The sequence below is a fragment of the Eumetopias jubatus genome, unplaced genomic scaffold (genome assembly GCF_037043125.1).
Source record: "Eumetopias jubatus isolate StellerSeaLion01/CBP00866 unplaced genomic scaffold, mEumJub1_p1.0 scaffold_12, whole genome shotgun sequence".
Classification (NCBI taxonomy): domain Eukaryota; kingdom Metazoa; phylum Chordata; class Mammalia; order Carnivora; family Otariidae; genus Eumetopias; species Eumetopias jubatus.
Window position 1 is genome coordinate 89251835 of NW_028274818.1, and position 23815 is coordinate 89275649.

At 42.8% G+C, this 23815-nt stretch overlaps 1 protein-coding gene across 2 annotated transcripts in view; it reads left to right on the forward strand.

Moving 5' to 3' along the window:
• Positions 1–153: 153 nt before the first annotated feature.
• The window catches only part of DCUN1D3 (defective in cullin neddylation 1 domain containing 3), a 34748-nt gene continuing 11086 nt past the window's right edge, over positions 154–23815 (forward strand). The window contains exon 1 of one of the 2 annotated variants that reach the window (XM_028095257.2): positions 154–313. The gene's annotated coding sequence lies outside the window, so the exon portion shown is untranslated. The remainder of the gene's footprint in view (positions 314–23815) is intronic. The other variant, XM_028095258.2, reaches the window with a different exon arrangement.

A 23815-nucleotide genomic window follows, 5' to 3' on the forward strand; every position in this document is an offset into this window, starting at 1 on the left:
GCCTTTGCGTACGTCGTGACGCAATCTTCCACCCGTTCCTCCCCGCCCCTTTTCTATTCTCCCTCCTGGAGCGGGCGGCCTGCGGGGTTACCGGAAGTGATGATGCAGGAGGCGATGGAGGGGGCGGGGCTTGGGGGCGGCCGCCGCCGGTGGGCCGCAGATGAAGAGGAGGCGGCGGCAGTGGTGGAAGAAGAGGAGGCGGCGGCGCGGGTAGAGAGCCTGGAAACGCGAGCGGGGATGGTAGGTGGTTTGGACCTGCCGGGCCGCCGTCGTTTCCAGAAAGGGTTTGACTGGAGGAACCTCTGGAGCAGCTGTGAGTTTGGGGGGGTTTAAGGAGAAGCGGGGAACATTGAGAGATGAAGGGGCGGGGGTTGGGTACCTTCGAGAAAAGGGGGTGGAAGGGGAGGAGTGGAAATCAGCTCCTTGTCTGGACTGGTCCCTTTGGAAGAGGCTGTGAGGGGAGCCTGTGGCGTGTCAGCCGCAGGGCTCAAGAAAACTTAACCTACTGTCCCTGCCTCCCCACCGCCGGCACCCCTCAACCCAGGCCTGGGGATCTGGGGCTGGAGCTGCCCTGGAGAGGGTGCAGACTCTGGTCCTATGGCCCGGGTAAGCGCTGTGAGGTGGGAGTCCAAGTGGGAGGTGGTGGGTGAATCTCCAGCTCCCTCCGCCCTCATTTTCCTCCCCACCCCCATCCTTCTTTTTAATCATTAACAGCCGTGGAATTAAGGGGCTCAGACCTGAAGGCCTTTCTGTGCACCTTTGCTATAAACGATAACCATCTGTGCCTGAGGTAATGGGGCTGGAAGCTTTGCCTGTATCCTGTATAGGAAGTGGGACGGGGTGACAGATGTATTGTTTTTTTCCATTCCCCTTCACCCCTTACCTTACCCCATATACACCCCTCGTTTCCACCTCAGTTCTCTGTGGCTAGGTGGTAATCTTGGTGGGTTTTGGTGTTTTTTTTTTTTCCCTTTATGGCACTTGGTACCTTGGTTACCTCTTTTGAATTTGGTGTTCAGCCTCTATCCCAGATCTTAACTGCAAGCTTTGTAATACTTCAGTTACAGGCTGTGTCACATTGGGAGTACCTCTCAATGCCTGGTAGCTCCAAATTAAGATGAGCATTTTCTCCTATGAATACTGGAATTCCAAAGTCCTTGCAAGGATTCCTAAATGGCATCATAGCCCAGGAATCAAAGTCTCTTGTTCTAAATACTTTATGTGTGAGGAATTTACATGTTGTCAACTCTTTCCAAAATGATTTGATGTTAAGCTAATTCTGGATTTCTGTGTTTCTCTCCACCCACACTTCATGATGCACTTCAGAGAACAGAAAACCCCATATTACTTTTTTGTTTCTGCAATTGGACAATAGCTCTTTTATCTTTTTCTCCGTTTGTGTGTCGGGCACACAAGTCTTCAGTGACACATTTGGCTTGTGCTGATTTCCGTCTTATTTATTTAGCTGATTCTTTGTGTATAGATGGACTTAAATGAGAAAATGTGATCTGTTTTAAAAAAAGAATACAAACCAATAATGGAAAAATTATTTGAAGAAAGCAGAGAATGATTAGAAGATCTCTTTATTGATGTTCTGTTTAAAAAAAATCACTAAGTAGTGCTCTTTTAGCTTGTCGTAGGAATTTCAGAATGAAATGTAATGATTCCTATTTTGGTGTTGATATTTTCTTGGAAGTCCTCTGTTGAATGTGGAACTGTGTTTTCTGAAGGACTTTAAGAGATAGTACCTAAATTTTAGGGATCCTTTGATTAGAGTGCATCCGTAAATCCTGGCCCTCTATAACTGAATTTATATGCGTATTGCTAGAAGAATTGTAATGGATCCCATCCTACTCATCAGGGCTTTCAGGCCTGATAAAATAATATTTAATGCTTTGTACAAGTAACAGCATGTTTAGATGTTTCACAGAACTATAACAAAAGAAAAGAATGACCACTGTTCTCACTTTAATTGATTTGGAACCAAAGAATTAAAAGTCCAAAATTCATTCATTCAACAAGCAGTATTGACCAGCTAGTAAATCCTAGCTGTTATTTTGGGCTCTGAGTGGACAAAGGTGAATGCAAGCATAAGGTCTGAGCTCTCATGGAGCTCACACTGGAGTGTGTGGGGACAGAAGAAATAAGCATAGAAATCAGATTTTGATAAGTGCTGAAGAAAGAGTGATGTGACAGAAAGTGTCTCATTGGGATGCAGTCAAGGAAGACCTTTCTGAGGAGGTGACACTTAAGTTGAGCTTTAAATAAAAAGAAGCCAGCCATGCAGATATAGGGGAGGAGCCGTCCAGGTTCAGGGACTGGCTAGTGCAGAAACTGGCAAGAGTGACTGGCTAGTTCTAGGGCCTAGGAAGAAAGGGATGGGGTGGAGAGGGTGTAGGGAGGTGAGGGAGAAGGGAAAAGGGGGGGCAGTAACAGCCAGAGCCTAGTGAGCAAAGAGGAAATGAAAAAGTCTAAGTCAAGATTGGTGGAGGCTGGGCTCAGAATAGGTAGGCAAAATAAGAGTAAGAAGAAGGAAATAGAAAGCGATGCTCCTTTTTGATCAATTCTGTTTCTTTTCCTAGAGTATTATCACTTACTATTTTGCAGGTACTATTGGACTATTGCAATAAAAGAAAAAGTCACCCCGCTGAGTGGGGAGAGGAGGCAAGGTGGCTGTGGTCACCTGGGTCTTTTCTGGCAGATAAATGTCAAACTGTGTTCAGAATTCAATGGAATGTTCAACTGAGAACACACTTTTTTTTTTCCTTACAGTATCGTGTCATATGCTGCTATTTAAAATTGCATAACAAGTACTCTGCATATGTTCTAATATATGAATCCTCCTTTGCTTCCAGCCATGTATGAATTTAGGGCTGAAGACTGGGCAAATGATAATAACATAGCCCTGTTGGTCTACAAAGACGTCCATCAGGATCTAAGTTTGAAGTTGTTTTTTGTAGGGAGGCAGGTTTTATGTTGCAATATTTCCACTCTTGTCTGGTCTGCCTGGTGACTAATAACACTCAGCTGAGGTGTAGGTTGGTGCTAAAAGTTCACTCCGTGGATTACATTAGATAAATGACCATTGTGGGCTCAATCCCACTATGTCGGCATCTTTGGGCTGGCATGTAACCAGGGGATGTAACCTACTTTTGCCTTCTGTTGGGGCCATTCATCTCCAATAGTCAGCTGCTTTTCAGCCTCACCTTGACCAGATTGTCCACTTGAGAAGCCCAATCAGGACTCCTCCTTGATTTGGCCCTCTTCTGCCATGTCACAGTGCACCGAAACAGAAAGAATACACTGTTTTCTTCTTTTGAACCCCACAACAGTGACTAGTGTGTTCTTTGAGTGAATTGGCCCTTTGAGCCATGCGGTTGAGAGACTTAAATATTGCTTGGGCTATTTGTAGTAAAGTTGGTATTAGAAATGCTAAATAAAACCTTTTAGTGTTTGGGGAAAAATAAATCAGAAATTGAGGACCCGTCACCTGTTTTAAGTTCTGGTATTTTAGTAGCATCGGTAGATGGATTGTGAGAACTAACTTGAATAGAGCCAGTTGGGCAGTCCTGAGGGTAATGAAGGGAGTGGAATAGAGCCTGGTACTGAATTACTGAATTCCGACTTGAATACAAATGGAAAGTCTTAGTTAGCAAGCTAGTGACTAAAGTGAACAGCTAGGACCTTGCAAACAATAGACTCCACTCTCCATACTGCAGAGTAACACAAGGGAATGGAGAGCTGATAATGAAATACATATATACTGGGCTTTGATCTAGATTAAAGAATTTTGGACTTTGTACGCTAACGCGGGACTTCAAATGCTCTAGCCAATGGGTTATTAAGGTGTCCACTACTCAGCGGTTTATTATAACGCAAGTATGAAAATATCCTGTAGGCTGAAATTTCATCAGCCAGTTTGGAGACTGGTGGCGTTTTTCTAATTTCTGAAAGGGGGTGGATGGGTGGGAGGGGACTTGAACACAGGGAGAAGCCATTGACTCCTACGTTGGTCGCTGATTGTGTTTGGGGAAAGACTCCACAAATCTAAGTGAAGTTGAGTCTTGGAGCTGAGCTGGCCTTTTAATATAGGGTACCAGTTGATTTCTTTCTTAAACTTTGGGAGCTTTTGGACACACTCTGAAAGGTGGGCAACGTAGGAGGCCAGTTGATGCCACTTATTCTTGGAGTTGTGTTCTGTATTGCATTAGGTGACTTAACATGAACCTGATACGGCTACTGTTTTGATGTCTGTACTGCAGTAAGGAGAGTTAATTGTACACTGGCTGCCAGTTGTTTTGAGGTGAAGATGTGGTAACTCAGATTGAAACAATGGTAATTATTTGGTAACTCCTATTTCCCCAGCCCTTGGTAATTTACAGTTACCTCTTGGTGTCTGTTTACAGATGTAGATACCAGTGAACCAGGACCAACTCTCCCTAAATGTTGCACGGTGTGCTGAAGCTGTTTGCACAGCGGACCAGGGTGTTTGAGTTAGTGTCTTTCAAGTCTAGTTTCACTGGTTCTTGTGTCTTTTTCTAGGTGATGGAGGGTCCTGTTTCTTTTGGGGACATAAGGAGATTACCATAGCACCTGGCCATTTAATTAATGAGTGATTACAAACTAGAACTAGACATATTAATTTAGCAAAATGATGAGAGAGGTTGGAAATGGCTCAAAGTCTAATTCTTTGAAGTGATATTCCAGAAGGAAGAAAATGGGAGGGGGAGAGTCCCAAAGAATCTTCTTTTAGATGTGTGTGAATGAAACTTTATTTAAATACCATCCATCAGAATAGGGAAACTCAGTAAGTCACTTCTTGAGGTGGTGATTAGCCCTTGTTGTGGTAAAATAAGCTGCCTGTGGCCAGTGCCCTGATACCAACCTGAGTGCTGGAAAGGTAGGCATCATGTTAATGGTGAGGGTGTGGCTTTGCTTGGGACTGTCCTGTGAGCTGTGCTGTGTTGTTGGGTTTGGGGCTGAATTGCAGCATGGAAGCTTAGATTACGGAGCTTTAGGAAACATCATCTATGTTCCTGTTCTGCCCTGCTGGAGGGCTCAGCCTGAGGATCTAGGGACTGGAAATAATTCTGTCATTGAGGCCTATAAATCCAGACCAGATATGACTGACAGAGGATCTTGGATAGCAACCCTTCAGGACTTCTCATCTTTTTTTGGAGAGTGTTTAGCATCTTTTGTAGCCACTGCCCCAGTCTCTGCCTGTCATTCCAGGAGACAGTGTGCAGGAAAGACTTGCCACCTTATTTTATTAATAGATTGCTTCCATCCTATCAGGACTACAGAGTTTGGTTATAGCTTTTAGCTCCTGTTGGTTGATGAAGGGTTTGGACTCTGCAGTGTCTGCTTAAGGTGCGTTGTTATATGATCTGTAATTCTGATTCTGAACAAGACTCAAGTCCTAGCATTTACTGTATTGGATGCATTCCTCTTCCTCCAGTTTAGGAAGAAGCAGGAAAAAGACCCTCAGAAAACCTTAGAATGTCTGGTGTGGAGTTTCTTCAAACTGGACTATATGGAACCTTCTTGCAGGTCATTGCTGGAGTACATTTTGGTGGAATGAGTGGGTTTTGCTGTCTTTCTCCCATTTCACCCCACGGTGCTTCACTCTGAAAGTTAACTTTACTATTCTGTTATATTGGGCTTCCTCAGAAGATCTCAATCAAACAAAATATTCTGAGGCAGAAAACAGGTTGAAAAGCAGTGATTTAGTAAGGAAATGGAAATCTAGAAAGGTTATGATAAAGTTGCTTAAAGTTACGGAGCAAAGTACTGACAACTACAGGACTAGAACCGGGTCTTCTCTGTATTAATTTTGTTTTCTCATTTACACTGCCTCATACGTGTCCTTGTAGGCACTTTGTTTGGGCTTAATTGGAATCCTTGTTGTTTGGTCTTTTGTATATCTTTGGTTCTTTTCTCAAACATTTTGTCACAAACAGCTGTTTTTTCAGAGAAGACTCCTTATAACCACTTTTGAAGCATATACGAAATGAGGTTATAAATGAGTAATGGCACTAGTAAGTAGCTGGCCTTATATCCTCAGAATGCTTCTGAAAGTGATGATAGTACTTTCAAATAGGAGTTGAGGCTTTATCACTCTAATTTTTTAAGATAACTTAGCAGGCATGCTGTAGAGAATACCTGTGCAAAATGCTGAACAGATTACTTTCTTTTCCCAATGACCTGCCCTGGAATCTGAACTGGAAAACCTGGGTATATCCATTGGCAGAACAGTTTTAGAATAGCTCTGGTGAAGCAAATTTGTTTTCATTTAAACTATTGCTTTATATCTGCATGATGATTACCTAGTGGCTGCTCTTTATTTTTTTTTAGAGAGGGAGGAGGAAGAGGGAGAGAGAACCTCTAGTGGACTCCCTGCTGAGTGCAGAGCCAGACATGGGGCTTGATCTCATGACCCTGAGATCATGACCTGAGCTGCAATAAAGAGTTGGATGCTTAACTGAGCCACACAGGTGACCGGGCTAGTGGCTGCTTTTTATTAAAAAAAAAACAAAACATTTTTTTTTAAGATTTATTTATTTACTTGAGAGAGAAAACACGTGCATGTGTGTGTGTGCATGCGTGCGCTCACGCGCACAAGTGGGGACAGGCAGAGGGAGAGAATCTTCAAGAAACTCCCCACTGAGCACACTTGGGCTCATTTTCAGGACCCATGAGATCATGACCTGAGCTGAAACCAAGAGTTGGATGCTTAACCAACTGAGCTGGTCTTTAAACAGAAGGAGAAGGTTAGCAATACCACTGCAGTGAGGGTGCTGGCGCTCTAGTAGGGTGGGTTCTAGGTGTTAAGATCACCTTCCACCTTCCTGCTGGAAGTCCCAGGTCCTCAGAGGAGACATTTTTCTCCATTTCAGTGACCTTTTTTTTCTTCTATGAGTGGAATTCAAGAGCAAGAAGTGATAGAATGAATGCTCTGTGTCCATTTTTTAAGAATGTTTCCATGGTTCTTTTACTCCTAGTAAATTAGTTTTTCTTTGAAATAACTAGTCACTGGTTCAGTCATTTACTCAAAACAGTTGGTTTACAGCTGATGCCTATCTGTGGTAAGGAGAAGTTTGCTTGGGGGTTTCCTAACATTTTATGTAAGAGAAAATTCTGAAGACTTCTAAAGGTATTTAGATAGGTAGGTTCAGTTCAGGGAGGAGGATGTGTGGGAGGGTGGGGTGGGGGTGGTGGGGGGTGGTATTATGGGCTGGGTGTATAAGGTGAAGACAAATGCCCATCAGTGGTCCAGCTGGGAAAGGGTAGAAAATGTTAACAATGGCACTCACTGGGGGAAGAGTGGGTAGGGAAGGAGCAGGCCCACAAGATTGCCCAACTTCAGGGAACACCGTTCACAAGGAGGGGGTTGGAGGCCTGTGGAGTTGGGTAATCCAGTGGCCATGACCAGGGCTCTGACCACAGGTGTTCTCTGCCATTACTGGAAAGTGTATTTCTGATGGGGAGGGGTGAATGCAGGGATGCAGTATCTGGTTTGACCAGATTGGTCTTAAAGATTGCTTGTGGAGTGCTGGCCTAAGTTTTGAGATCTCTTGTCTCTTTTGATTTTACATTTGACAAATCAGAAGTTGGTAAACAAGAGGGAATGTAATGTCCCTGGGCGCATTAGAGTTTGGGTAAAAGTACATAATGAAGCAAATACTAGGTAGTGGTGATTGTCATTTAACAATGTCTACTATCCAAAGGGAACAGTTACATGTAAACTATTGAAGTAATCCCTGATTCTCTCATGGAGACTATAATAAATGTGGAATAAATCACAACTAAAATTATTAAAGAGTAATCATTTTTGACTTCACATTTCTACAACATTCCATGTTTTCTTTAGCAGGTCAAATTAGTTCATCAGTCTTTTCTCTAAAAGAAATTTTATTCTACCAGGTACTCTGGATCTGTCCATAGAGCCAGATTTCCTACTCGCACTGAAAATGGCAAGCAGTGCTCTGATTTAGTGACAGCTGTAGATTTAATGATTAGATCAAGCAGGGAAGTGGCTTCTGAGCCACCAGTTTAATTGGTTTTAACGTGGACCTCTTTTTCTGAGTTTTTTTTTTTTTTAAGATTTATTTATTTGACAGAGAGAGACACAGCGAGAGAGGGAACACAAGCAGGGGGAGTGGGAGAGGGAGAAGCAGGCTTCCCGCGGAGCAGGGAGCCCAATGCGGGACTCAATCCCAAGACCCTGGGATCATGACCTGAGCCGAAGGCAGACGCCCAACCGACTGAGCCACCCAGGCGCCCTTTCTGAGGTTATTAATTATGTTGTTCCAACAACAATTCTCTGACACCACCTGAGTGTCCAACAATTCCGTTGACACAAACTCTGTGGAGTTAGTGCATACCCCACAAGTTAATGACTCACTCTCATAGGATTGCCCATGCCCACTTTAGGTACCAGCCACAAATATCAGGTAGCCCCAAGGCACCTGCACGTCTGCCTGGCAGACTACAAATTCGGGGTTCCTCACAACCCCCCTCCCCCAAGTTCAGTAATTTCCAGAACATAGGACTCACAGAACTGGGGAAAGTGTATTTAGGATTATAGTTTCATTATAAAGGATACAACTCAGGAATAGCCAATTGGAAGAGATGCATGGGACAAGATATGAATTGGCACAGTTTCCATGTCCCCTCTGGGCATTCCAGGCTCCCAGCACATCATTTTGTTCACCAACCCTGGAGCTCCTCTAGCCTGGTTTTAGTTTCAGTTGAGGCTCCTTTATGTAGGCATAATTGATCCAATCATTGGCCTGGTGATTAAACTCCAGCCACCCTCCTCTCCCCTGTGGTCTGGAGATGGGGCTAAATGTTCCAACCTTCTATCAAGTGCCTGGTCTTACTGGTGTGGCCAGCCTCTGTCTTGAAGCTATCTAAGGGCCTCCACTGAGTCATCTCATTAGCATAAACTCCACTGTGGTCCAGCAGGGGATCCTTATGAATAACAAAGGACACTTCTGTCAGTAAGGGCATACCAGGAGTTTTAGGAGCTGGCACAAACTGGGGACAAAGACCAAATATATATATATTTTTTTCAAATGTATTTCTTAATTAATACATTAGTACTCCAGCTGTGCATCCCATAAGTAATGAAATAAGGCCACCTAAAGTTGATTTAGGTGATAAGTAACATGCATTTACTGTTGATTTGATGGAGTTTTTTGTTAAAGTGCAAATTGAGTAGCTTCAGGTTACAAGAGAACAAATTCGTCCCTTAGTCAGTATGAAATGGCATTCCCAGAATGTGTTATAGTTTCTTGAACTTCACAGGTGCTCTAGCTCTAGACTTCCCTAGTGTAAGAAATGAGCACACTTAATAAGATACCAAATATACGGAATTCATGTTTCCTTTCAGTGTGACTTTAAAAAGATAGTGCATTAAAGAGCATCAGCCCAGTCAGTCTAGGTTTGAGTCTGAACTTTACCACCTACTTACAATTTGATCTGGGATTGAACTGCTTAACATCTCTAAGTCTCTTTTTTATCTTCTTCATGTATAAAGGAAGGACAATCACAGTAAGTAGTTGTGAAGATTCAATAAGACAGTCCATTTGAAGGATATGGCTCAGTGCCTGGCACATATATAAACGTCTAAGACCATCAGCTATTATTATCTACATGCATACGTAGATAGCTAAGCTCACCTGGGTTGGCAACTCCCAAGGAGCCAGGAACTCTATCATTTTACTTTTATAGGGGGATGTATGAGACAGTGTATAAAACATTGCTGGGCACACAGTAGGCACAGGTTATCTGTCACTTAAAAATAAAACCTGCTCTGGGTATCTGGGAATTATAGGAGTGACTCTGTGATGGAAACTTCCAGCCTGTTTCCAGAGCTGGCCTAAAATCGAGAGATGGAAAATCTTCCTGAAACTCTATAGAGCATGCACGAGCGATGGGGACCAGGGCCCCATAGCAAAGGTACTGCTTAACCCAAAAATGGGAAACTGATCCGGGAGACTTTCTATCTTTCTCAGTATACCTTAAGGTTTGTTGAGTTGGGCAAAACTACACGGGACTTTGGGAAGGAAACTGCAAATTTGTTTAAGCCAGTCCAGAAAACCTTTGGGAGTCAGTCGGCAAGTACCATGTTGTGTGTGTGCTTCGCAGAGACAGTGAAAAGCCCAGGTATACAGGTAAAGGGCTTACCAGCTGCTTAAGGTTCACTGGTTGGTGAACTCCCCCGAGGCCAGTCTCTGTTTCTTCCTGTCACTCACCCATCTGGAGATTCTACTCTGGTGGGACCACCACTGGACTAATAAGTCTAGATCCTAGTCTGGCCTCTGCCACCAGTTACTGTGTGTCTTTGGGCAAATTACAGCCCCTCTTTGAGTCTGTTTCCTTAACTGTGATACACGATTTGAGACCAAATCACTATTTCTCAAAGTGTGGCGTTGGTTACATTTTTAGTGTATCTGCTGCTGAAATGAGTATTTGAGAGTGTTTTTTGTACTATTGATGGTACATATGATTTTCAGTGGTACATGGATGAGTCCCTTTTGTTTACTAGTTCTGTATTTTAATGTGTTAATGAAAACATAGCTAGCATGTCAGACCTTTGTCTTTATGGATAGTGTTGCTTAGGATGACATTAAAGTGGATATGATTTTTTTTGAAGCTTTTAAGAAAAATATTGGAACAATAGTTGGAATGGCAAATGGATATGGAAGATCATAAAGATTGTCTAGAAAAGGCTGAAATTTGTAATTTCTAAGGTTCAGTAATTCTGCAGTGCCACACTTGCATGAGGTCCTGTGGTGATGGACACGGTAGAGCAGGTCCAAATTTGGGTGGATTTAAAGACTTGCCTCATTCAAGCAAATTGACAACTTTCTATTTCTGCATTCATGGTGAAAATACCCATAAGTTGTGTAGAATTTAAAATACTGTAGATGTTAGTGGTGATGGCTTTTTTTAAAGAGTAAAAACTGAGTAGTATTGCTTCCTCTTTCACCCTTAGCAGTTTTCCTGCAACCTGGATTGATCTTTTGTCCCTTTCATTCTTTGGGGTTGGGACTCCCCATGGAAGCAGCGACCTGTTCTGCTGGGGAGAGAGAAAATGCCAATCCATTCTCTCTCTCTTTCTTTTTTGGCCAACCATCTCTCTTGAATGCACACCAGTGCAGGTATTCTAGGTTCTGGAAGGCTGGGGCTCTGCCCTATCTTAATGTCTGGTATGTTACTTTTTGCTGGTAACTTCTTTAAACATACAGTGTGGCACGTGCCCTAAAATGAAGTTAAACACTGAGGCAAACTATTTAAAAATTTCATTTCATAGGATGCCTGGATGGCCCAGTTGGTTAAGTGTCTGCCTTAAGCTCAGGTCATGATCCCAGGGTCCTGGGATCCATCAAGTCCCTCATTGGGCTCCTTGCTCAGTGGGGAGCCTGCTTCTCCTTCAGCCTGCAGCTCCCCCTGCTTGTGCGCATGCTCTCTCTCTCTGACAAATAAAATCTTTAAAAAGATAATAAAATAAAATTTTCATTTACTTTCTGTCATATTGCTCATAACTCAATATAGTGGGGGTCTGGAGAAGTTAAATGAGCAGTGGTAGAAATGAAACAAAACTATTGTAGGAGGTGCTTTCTTTTTAAGTAAAGCCCCAGAATAAAACTGAAATCTCGATTGCTTAAGAGGAGCCAAGAAAGTTCCTTTCAGATGTAGTCTATGGTTACTTGAGTTTTTTGTTGTTTTTTTTTTTTAAACCTTAATTACCTGTGTTCCCTTGACATTTTCTGTGTATCTTCACACTGTCATCTTTCATTATCTACTTTGGTTGTTGGCCTGTATTCTGCAAATGATTTTGTTCTATAATTACTTCAGCATAAAGGCCCATGCATCTGGTATAGCTCCGTATAATAAATTGTTTAACGTTTCAAATTATAATTTTTAAAAATTGTTATAAATATGGTTCCACGTCTGTTATCTTTCTGTGCCGTTTATCTAGTCAAGATGAGGTCAAAATCGAGCAAAATGGTGACAGTGATATAGCCCAAGATTATTTTTCTCCTTCATTTGTTTAATACAGAGTTTCTACTTGATTTCATAATGAGAAACTCTCAGATGTTTCCCAACTGAGGTGAAATCTAATGTTCCAAGCCACAAGCCCTCATACTTTGTAAATTTTGGTTTTGTCATTCATACTGTCTTGTCTCCTGAGAGAAGTGGTGACTTGTGGTATTTGCCACGTTGGGAAAGGGCAAAAGCCTTTACTCAGGCCTGTATTTTGCAGTATTAAAAAATCTCTTTTTCCCACTAAAATCTGTTTCATGACATGTATGACATTCATCCTTTGTGCAGATTCACAACACCGCCTTCCTCAGAGTAAATATCTTCCAGAGTCCATTTCCCTTGGTGCAGAGTTTAGTCATTATTTATAGATAACTGCTGATGAGTCTGGGGCAATTCTGAAAGGGGCTGGAGGAGGCTTGTGGCATTTGCCCTTGGTCTCTAGACTAGGGTTTACAAAGCTAGAGTGGGGTTGTTTATTTCCTTCTCTTCTTGGAAAATTGCCATTGGATCAATGAGTCTTGGTTAAGATTTCTTGCAGGCAGCTGAGTTGCTGGGCCTTTAAAGTTGAGAGCCACATGAAAGACTATTCTTTCCCAGTCATACAATAATTATCTCCATAGAAGGATAATCTCCACAGAAGTGTAAGCATTCAAGACCACACATTTAAAAAGATAAAATGTAATTTAGAGTCAGAATGGAAGATGTACAAACATAGTGGTAGAGTTCAAAACCTTTTCAAGCCATTCTTCCATGTTTCCAGCACTTACTGGAGTAAGACCACTTTGGTCTTCTCATGGTAGACTAACATTTTAATTCTTGTAGGAAACTTGAACTTTCATGGTAACTGCAAGTAAAAAAATAAAAATGTGTAATCAAAGACTTTAACTCTTAACTTTAAACCTCCCTAGTCAAAGAACCAGAATTGCTTAGTTTGTCAGGGCATTTTCTTTTCTAAGTTTCCAGCGCAAAACCATTGCCTGGCTTAGCAGAAAGAGATAATAAAATGTTATGCAACAGGTAAAAAATCTTTCCAGTTGCCTTTTCCCCATTTGGAAGGATACAGTTTTTCCTTCCCTCTGAGTAGTTTGGCCTACGTTCCTCCTCTTTCTGATTTGTAGCTTTACTATTTGCATACAATGCTTAAGTTGACTCACTCAACACCAAGTTCTGCAGGTCTCTAGCATTTCTTGCTTGTGACTCAGCCTGCTTAAGCAAAAGAGCTTTTGATTACAATAGCAGCTTAACAGAACAAAACTTTTAAAAAACACGCTTTTAATAGCACTCTCAATTTCCAAACATATACAAGATATTTTCTAAGAAAAACCAGCCTGTGTAGTTTTCAAATTAGACGTATTTGAGCTGGGGACCAGCTTTCCTAGACGGAATGTGGATCATTCATAGGGAACTTCTGAAACTCAAAACTAATCTTGTAACCTAGGAAAATTTGGCCTCCAGATTTGATGCTTTCACCATTGTATTCAAAGTGAAGTGTGTGTAGTCTGAATTTTTCTTAAGGACTGCCCCTAGGATTGGATACACAGTGTTTTCAGGAAAAATGTGTTTGTTTTTTTTTAAGATTTTATTTATTTATTTGAGAGAGAATGAGAGATAGAGAGCATGAGAGGAAAGAGGGTCAGAGGGAGAAGCAGACTCCCTGCTGAGCAGGGAGCCCGATGCGGGACTCGATCCCGGGACTCCAGGATCATGACCTGAGCCGAAGGCAGTCGCTCAACCAACTGAGCCACCCAGGCACCCAGGAAAAATGTGTTTATGGGTTGCCAGCTATTCATGCCAATACGTTTGAGTGCCTTTTGTGGAGCTTGTTCTTAAGGAGCTTATGATGTGGTAGGAAAACAGACATCAGAACGATTAGAAACTATGGTAAAATCAGCGCCGAACAATACCAATGCTATAAATGGAGATGTAGGGGGTGGGGCAGAGAGGCTTTAGGTCAGCTGGAAGGAGTCAGGAGTCCTGTGGGAGGTAAAATCTCAGCTGGGCTTGAAAGACAGACTAGAGAGTGAGGTGGCATTCCAAGTAGAGGTAACAGTATGTGTAGAACTACAGAAGCATGAGAAGCCATGGCGTTTGGGGGGAATGGCAGGTGTTTCAATATGCCTGAGGGATGTGGAATGAAGGGGATGGGGAGAATGACAGTGGTTGAGACCGAACTCCGAACTTTCTTTGTATGCCTTGCTGAGTTTGGATTATCTTTTGTAGGTGAAGGGGAACTATTAAATAATTTTGAGTAGGGACGTGGCATTTCACATGGTGTGTGTGTGAGAGAGAGAGAGAAAGATCTTGCCAGCGATAGCATGAAAGTGGTTGGAGGGAGCAATCCCAGTAGTAGGAAATCTATTTGTGAGCATGCTGCAGTAAAGATGTCAGGGGCTTGAACTGTGGAATTACTGAGGATGGGTAGATACTTAGGAGTAAGAATTTACAAAGTCTGGCTTAATGTGATAAAACTTGATTGCTTGTATGTCCCGCATGGGTCAGTAGCCTGAAGGGGGCCCTGTTCCATACAGTCACTCAGAGACCCACGCCCATGAAGATCCCACTATTGTATGTCTTGGTCACTGTGGCAGGGGGAAAGATGGCTCGGATGTCATGTGCCAGCTCTGCTTAGGCTTAGAAATGATAAGAATCACAGCTCATTGGCCAGAAATAGACACATTTCCCCCACCTCACTGAAAAGAGGCTGGGAAATTGGGGGAGCAGATGGACTGTTGGGTGAGCTGCTCTGTGCCACAGTGTAGGGATTTGAGTGAGGTGGTTTTTTTCTGAGATTATTTCTTCATCAGTATAACAGTAGTACCAACCTCATAGGGTAGATGTGGGGACTAACTGCCATGATGACTCTACAATACCTGGTGTTGTGTCTGGCACAATAAGGCTGTTGGAGGGAACCTTTAAGTTTGATCTTGAGATTGAGATTTTCTCACTATGGGTCATATCTAATTAGTGGGTTATAACCAACGATTAAAAACCAAACTAAAGAAAAGAAATAGCATAAATTAGAGTGAATCCTAGAAATGAGAGTAAATACTGCTTCATGAAACTTTTGAGTTATACATACATTTACATGTGTGTATTTGGTCCGGAAGTGAAGTATTACTTCTCACTGAAGGCTGCTGCGCTTAAAGCTTGGAAGACACTGGACTAGGTAAAGCCTTATGCATACCAAACAAAAATCTACTCTTATTTAAAAAAAATGGGGGGGGCACCTGGGTGGCTCAGATGGTTAGGTATCTGCCTTCCGTTCAGGTCATGGTCTCAGGGTCCTGGGATCGAGCACGCCTTACTCCCTGCTCAGTGGGGAGTCTGCTTCTCCCTCTCCCCCTGCCCTGCCACACTACCCCCCCACCCTACTTGTGCTTGCTTGCTTGCTCTCTGTCTCAAATAAATAAATAAAATCTTTAAAAATTTTCCGAAATTGATGGATAGTACATTGTAAAACTTACGTAAGCATTTGTGGACATTATTGTGTAAAAGTGGCTCATACCATGCATGTAGGTAGATTTGTGCAGTGCACTTGGTACATAGTAGGTGCTTATTTTATATTAGATTCTTTTTTAAAATGATTTATTTGTTTGATAGAGCTAGAGAGCGCATGCAGGGGGAGGGGCAGAGGGAGAGGGAGAGAATCTCCAGCAGACTCCCTGCTGAGCACGAGCCCAACATGGGACAATCTCAGGACCCTGAGATCTGACCTGAGCTGAAATCAAGAGTTGGACACTTAACCAACTGAGCTTGGTTAGGCACTCCTACATTTGCATCTATAGAAAATGTTTGTCAGGTGCCAGTTAGCCCTTTTCACGTTACCATATGCATTCCCTGCCTTCTTGGAACTCATAACATAAGATGAAGTCAGTGAAATACTAGCATCCTTTCTCTTCTGTGGACTTGTTATTTATTTATTTTTAAAGATTTTTATTTATTTTTTTGACAGAAAGAGACATAGCGAGAGAGGGAACACAAGCAGGGAGAGTGGGAGAGGGAGAAACAGGCTTCCCACTGAGCAGGGAGCCCGATGCAAGGCTTGGTCCCAGGACGCTGGGATCATGACCTGAACCGAAGGCAGACGCTTATTGACTGAGCCACCCAGGCGCCCCTGGACTTGTTATTTTTGACCACCTGTTTGGAAGCCATGAATATTTATATTCTAGAGGAGGAAAGGATATATAATGCCTTCAAGCCTTGAATGCATATTAGAAGTAACAAATTGTTTATTATAATAAGGTGTCATAATAGACAATTCTTAAAAAAATTCAGTCAGAAGAACTTGCCAGGGGAGAAACCAATGAAATACTTTCTGGTTTTTATTTTTACTTATTTATTTCTTTTTAAGATTTTTTTTTTTAAATTTATTTGAGAGAGAGAGAGCATGAGCAGCGGTGGGAGGGGGCAGAAAGAGAAGGAGAAGTAGACTCCCCACTGAGCGGGGAGCCCAACGCAGGGCTCGATCCCAGTACCCTGGGATCACGACCTGAGCTGAAGGCAGATGCTTAACCAATTGAGCCACCCAGGCACCCCAACTTTCTGGTTTTTAAAAAATGTTTGGCCTGGAAAAAACAAGTATCAAAGATGTCCTTAAGATTGTTAGGTTGACTTCTTGTGCAATGAGCAGCTGGTGTCAGCCGACTGATGAGCACTGAGAGATGTGCTGTGCCTTTCGAAGGGCAGTGATGGATAATGACTGTTTCATTTGGATAAGCCAGTTGGTGATACTGAGTAAGTAGTGCCCCGGGTGAATAGGAGTTAATCCTGGCTGCCTGGCAGAAGTGGATTTGTTATATAATTTATGGCACCCAGAAGCCCTTTGGGGAGATCTTTATTGTCTTATTATCAAGACAGTATCCATCTAGGCCTGAAGATGAATTCTCGTTGCTCTCATCTAGTTCCACCAGAGTGGTTCTCATAACTGAAAGGGTAGCAACTTGCTGTTAAATGCCTGCACTTGGTTTTTGCTTTGACACAAAGGTACGTTAATCAACAATGGGTATTAGAAATCAAGAAATGTGTAGTTCATGATTTATTAATAGTTTGGAGGGCTTTTTTTTTTCTTGTTAAACTGATTTAACTTTTGAAAAATGACTCATGTTCAGGGTTTCAAACATTTCCTCTTTGAATAGCCTCAAAAAGCGTTTATTAACGTTTCTGTCTTGTAAATTGCTGCTGCAGTTCATTTGTGTCAGTCCTGCCACAGCTGAAACTAACACGGGAGTATCAGATTGGCTTTCCGACATCTGACACAAGTGGGCTCCTTAACTCTTAGTGCTGGTGGATGTCCACTGTTAAACAAGCCTGTACTATTTTTTATGACTCACTGAGAAGTCATGTGGTGGTGTGATCCCCCTCTTCAGCGACCAGCACTTAAACTTGTAATTTTCAACGTATTGTGTTAAAACAAATTTCTAATTCTGGCTGTTTTTCTTTTCAGTTCTAGACCTAAAATTGGAAGCTCTATTTTTATAAAACACTCTCCTAGAAAAGTCGCCGGTGTTGCTACCCAAATATCATAACTGGGCCCGGGGGCGGGGAGAGCAAAAGCTAGCTGTTTCAAATGGTTAAGCAGAATGTGTGTGTGGGTCTGCCTGCCAGCCGGCGGAGGTGCAATCTGCCCTTTGCTTTCTTGGCAAGTGCATCTGACTTTGAAGGCCCTGATTAGGACTTTAGTTCTTGGCCTTTTCTTGCTGTCCTATAAAACATAGTCCATTGTCCCCTGTGGTTCCAGAGATGGAGGGCCTTGATGGTCCACGTCTCTTGTCTTTGATGAGGTCCATGCTTCAGCCCTCACTTAAAAGCCACTCCGTCATCGACCAAATTTTAGAAAATGTAACAGTGGAATAGAAATATAAAACTGGCCATGAGTCCTTTGTGTTCAATATGCAGTATTCAGAGAAAACTGCTGGGTTATGCCCCTGCATCTCCAAACACCTTAAATGTGTGATGCCTTAGTTGACTGAGGTAAAGAAGAGGCAGTTCAGCTCAGCACCAGAAGGCTTTTCATTGGCGTTCACGTGATTGGCAAGCCCTCAGAGCTTCGCAGAGTGCTGCTTGAATGAACCCTCTGGACTTGGTCCCTTACTCCGAGGAGAGGCTGGAGTGCTATCCATCATTACTGTGAATTTTTTCCAAGGGACTGGGGTGCATGTCAAAAAGAGGCATGACAGGATGAACATGTTCCCATTTCAGCTTTCACTTTGGCTCTTGCCAGGTTTGAGGTGAAAGTTAGCTTGTGGCATGCGGAGAGATGGGGTGGTATATGCTGGCCGAGAAGCTGTGTTTGTGTCACATTAGTTGAGAACTGATGAGGTGGAGAGTAAGTGGAACAAGGAGACAGTTCCTACTTTATCTTCCCTCTGAAGGTAGAGGAGTGCTGGGAGGAGAGGAGTCCTGGAGAAGTTGGACCTTAGGGAGCAGCTCTGGAGAGGTGAAGTTCTGCATTCTTAGGGCTCGACTGCCTTTACTGTTGAGTATTTGGTAACGTCATCATATAATTAGAATTGGTATAAATGGCTACCAGTTACTGAGTACTAACTTGTGCTAGGGACAGCACTAAGTAGGTTGGACTTATCATTTATTCAATCATGAGTCAATACATTTCAGGTACACAGACTAGTGCCTTGTACAGAAATGGTCAATAAATAACAGTGATTATTATTCACTCAACAGATATTTATCCAGCACTTGCTTATGTGACATAGCTTAGGTACACAGGACAAAGGGGTGAATAAGATAAAATCCCAGCTCCTGTGGCACTTTGCTTCTAGTAGTAGGAGCAGACAATAAGAAGTTAACAGGAATTTCAGAGAGTGAAATGTGCTGGGAAGAAATGAAATAGTGTGCTGGGCCCGAGTGAGATGGTACTTTAGGTCGGTCGGCCAGGGAGCACCTCTCAGCATTCTAACAGAGACCCATCTGATGTGAAGGGGCCATTTATTCTTCACTATGACACTTTGATTTTCCCAGTTCTCAGGTGAGAAAACTGAGGCACAGGTGATTAAGTATACGCTGGGGAGCAGATAGAGCCGAGCTGTACACACACAGTCATCTGCATTCAGAGCACGTCCTGCCCTTCTCCGAAGGGGTGAGACTGTACTGGGGCAGCTGCAGGGGCTGCAGTGTCTGCAGCTGGGTTATGAGTGAGGGGAATGGACGTGGTGCAGTGTAGGTAAAACCCTGATGCATGTCAGAAGAGTTAACATGTAATTTCACAGACCCCAATCATTGGATGCAGAATTTGAGTGTATGAGTGTATGCACGTATGCACAGTTGAGTCTGGGTCCAGAGCTATCCTTAGATTTTCAAAGATATTGATGCCCAAAAGCGCTTATGGTGCTGCTGCTTAATTTTAGGATTTTCTCATAATCTTGTTTCATGAAATTAGGGCCTAGCTGTGAGGGCAGAGTTTTGATAGCATTGCAGTGCCATTTGGTGGCAGCAGTTTTGGCAGGTCAGTATGGGCGGGAAGTGGGCAGGAACGGGGCTGGAATCATCAGATGTCTGTCCCTGCCAAGCCTCTAGGACTGGGTTGCCAGCCATTGGGTATAGAGCTCTATTTTGATTTAATTACCTGCTTATCTTTACACGTATTAATGAACCCTTTGGCCTCATGCCATATGAGTGCCCGTTTGTGAAATAAGTAACTGTTTGAAATAAAAAAATAAAGCCCAAAACTTGAGGCCTCAAGTTTCAACCTGCAGGGAATGTATTTCCAATAAAGGCACACAAACACAAGCATTTCCTGTTACAGTTTTTAAAACCTGAATACTTTCTAAATAGGCTCTTTGGTGCTTGAAACCAGAGAGAAATTGTTTCAGCAATAGTAATTGAAACCAAGAGGATAGCCAAATTCTGTCAGATCTGGCCTTTCAGTTTCATAGGATGTGGTTTAGATCAAATACCTGTTTCAGCTGGAAGACTGATCATGTTGTTACTGCACAGAGGAAGACTTCCAGGAGCTCTTGCTTTACAGCTATTCACGTGGTGTCTGAGTGCTGGGAGGAGGTTCCTCCTTGGGAACGTGAAGATGACAGAACATGCGTGCACAACGGAAGAAAGCAGCTGTAAGTGCTCTGTGGCCTATCTGCTTGAAGGAGGCCGAAGGTTGTAAAAATTGCAATTGGAAAGGTTCTTTTGCCCATTAGTCATATCAGCTTGTAAATGGCATCCTGGTGGTCCACCCAGTTGCAATAGAATGTTACAGTTTGCTTGAGTTTGGGATTATTGGTCCTGGTGTTCAGCTAAGGGGTGAAATTGTGGCCTAGTAACTTGGTCCTGGATGATGAATCAGAAGAACCTAGGCATCAGATCTTCTTTCTTCGCTCTGTGAGCAGAAGAGATCTGAGTGACATAGCAATGTATTTGTTAGTAGGGACTCTTTCTGTTGTGACTGAAAACTTGACATCCAGCATATGCAAAAGAGGAATTCATTGGCTCGCATAATTGTGGGGCTCAGGCTTTGATCTGACTTTAGGTAGTACAGTTGGATTCTGGGTGCAGATAATGCCTTCAGAATTCATTTTCTCTTTGTCTCTTGGCAGTGATTTCATTCGTGGGTCCTACATACATTTGAAGTGAGACCCATATGATAAGAAGGGGACCATTTAATCCTCACAGTGACTGTTTGGTAGGCATTACTATTTTCTCTGGTGGTTCTCTGTGGCAGGATGACTGCAGCAGCTCCAGCTTCCTTTACTTTCAGTGCTAAGATTTATTCTGTCTGCTGAGGTCACCTGTATATCCCTAACCCAGTCATTGAATCCAGGGGTATGTGAGGCCCAGGTGGGCCTGAGTCACATAGTCCCTTGTGAGCCCCACCCAACTATGTGGCCAAGAGTTCAGGAGAAGGATCTTCTCTAGTGAAAACTGGCTAGTCACCTGAGGAAGAGCCTGGGTGCTGGGGATGCAGACGAGTCTCTGTTGCACGCAGTCATACCATTTGATACAGTCTGAAGCTAGAAAGCCCAAATAATAACTCTACAGGCTAAATCCAGCCTATTAACCATTTCCAGGGATCCCACAGTTCCGTTTTGAATGAGCCTCCCACACCCTGTAGGAATGTGATTCTTCAGGTTCTGCCTCTTCCATGGGCCAGATCCTTCTGCCCTGGTGCTGAATCTCTGGTTCCGGGACTGTCATTCGTGAGGCCTTAGTTGGTGGTGGCAGCGGCTGCTGCAACTTCTGCTGCTTTCTGATGGGAGTGGGCACAGGTCGAATTTCTTTTGAAAGAATAAGTGGGAAAAGTTAGATAAAATTAAAAGGTGCCCTGTGATTAATCTTTTTCTCCCCATTATGTAACAACACCATCTTGGAATCCTTGAAGCCAGACTCATTGGATCTGTCAGCCTTTTTGATGTGATTCACAGTGAAGCAAGTGATCTTTCTTAACCTGTTTCCATTCTCCTTTGGTGGTTGGATATTTTCTCTTAAACACAATGTCTTAATGTGCTTTTGGTAAGGATTTTTTGCAAGAAGTTGAATTAGTTGGCAAGTATCACAAGATAATGTTGGGAGAAATGCACACTCCCAGTACACTATACAAGTTGATGTTAGTTCTTTGGATTCAGACTGGATTATATAAATATATATAGATATATATACACACACACATATATATAATTTTTTTATACATCCTTTGATCTGTTGGTTCCACTTATAGGGTTTTATTCTCAGGAAAGAATTATAAGTATGCTGAGTTTTAAGTGCATGTTATTTGTTATCAGAGTAATGTTTATAATAGTGAGCTATTGGAAACAAGCTAAATGTCCAACAATAAAAGACTAAACTGACCTGATTTAGTATGGTACCTCCATTCAGTGGAAGACATATGAATATTAAATATGTTTCTTTTTTTTTAAGATTTTATTTATTTATTTGAGAGAGAGCATGCACAAGCAGGGGGAGTGGTGGGAAGAGTGAGAGGGAGAAGCAGGCCCCCGCTGAGCAGGGAGCCTGATGCGGGCCTCTATCCCAGGACCCCGGGATCATGACCTGAGCTGAAGGCAGATGCTTAACCGACTGAGCCACCCAGGCGCCCCTAAATATTAAATATGTTTCAACAGAGAATCCCAACCTTTTTTGCGCACCCTCTGTAGTACAGCACGAAATTTTTGACAGATTGAATAGTAGCAGGCTATAAATGGTGTATGGGTTACATGACATAACTAGTGTGTTTGTGGTTGTACCAGTACTACCACTGAATTGCTGCTTTTTTTTTTTTTTTATTGGAGAGAGAACAAGCAGGGGGGAGTGGCAGAGGCAGAGGGAGAGGCAGGCTCCCCGCTGAGCAGGGAGCCCAATATGGGACTCGATCCCAGGACCCTGATATCATGACCTGAGCTGAAGGCAGACGCTTAATGGACTGAGCCACCCAGGCGCCCCAGAATTGCTGCTCTATAAAAGCATTCTGTGAGAGGAGAAGATTTATATGAAAAAATGTTCAATGGAAAAGATTGTGAAATACAGCGTACAGTATTATCCCACTTTTGTTCGAAAGTTCTAAGCACATAATGTAGACATGCATGTGTTTTCCGTGTGCCGTCCTTATGTGCTCATATAAAAGACTAAGAGGATATAGTCAAATATTAATTGTAAGTGGTGGGATACTAGGGTTTTTTTAAGCTTCTTTGTATTTTCTAAACTCTACAGAGTAACTATGTAATACTTTTGAATTTGGCAGCAGGAGAGAAAGCCTTGGTGGCCTCACTTCTCTGACCAGTTTACTGATGTGGTTGAAAACATACTCTTTTATTATACAGCTCTTTCTTTTCTCCCTGTTCCTCTTCCCGTCTACTGTGCATTAGCAGTTAGCTTCCATCCTGGGCCTCTAGGAAAAACCTGATAAATGTGGCCTTAATGGATTTGGATTTTTTTTTTTAAAGAATTAGCAAACATTTAAGAGATTGATTAGTTACCACATGATGAACCTGAGGCCTTCTTAGAGGAAGTGTGGCTCTAGAAACCACATCTATACATTTGTGGTAATTCTGGTGCCCCTTTAAGGCATTTGGATGCAGTCATTTATCATCTTTATATTGGGTTCCTTCCTCATCTTTCAACTCATTGCAGTTTCCTTTCTTGCCTTTCTTTTACTTAGGGGCAAAAACCAAAGCTTATCTCCAGTTAACTCTTTTTCAGTCACTTTGTGACTACTGAATTGCTCAGAAGGAGATTGAAAAGTGAACAGTTGATGTGGTAATTGGGTGTTTGAGGACTAATCATCTGCAGTCAGGTAAGCCTCTAGGGGGGCTGGTACCCATATGCCAACTGGAAGCCAGCAATCAGTGCCTCATTCATGGTTTACCTTCAGCGGGGCCTAAGGAGGCTCTCTTAAGAAAGAAAACAAGCAGTAAGCATAAAAGCAGAGATGAAGAATGCAGCAGGCATGCCATTTTTATTCTGGTACCACGGAGCACAGGTCCAGGACAGCCCTCGGCTCTTAAACCAGGAAGGAAACTGAAAAAGCTGGAGCAGAAACAAAAAGAGTAGCCAACTTAAAAATCCGGTGCCCCTTAATGATGTCCAATTTGCACATAAGTGGGTAGCCTGACCTGTCCTGACCAGTAGTGACAGCAAAAAAAGATTCCACGTGTGGGTCAGTAAAATGATATGGCCCTTTTTTGGTTATTTTGAGGCATGTGGGATTAAACATGTAGCTCATTCCTGGAGCTCAGAGACCAAAAATGCTTCATTATTTGGTATCTGGAAACTTTATAGTACATGCGTGTGTTGGCTTGGTTGGATTTGGCAAGTA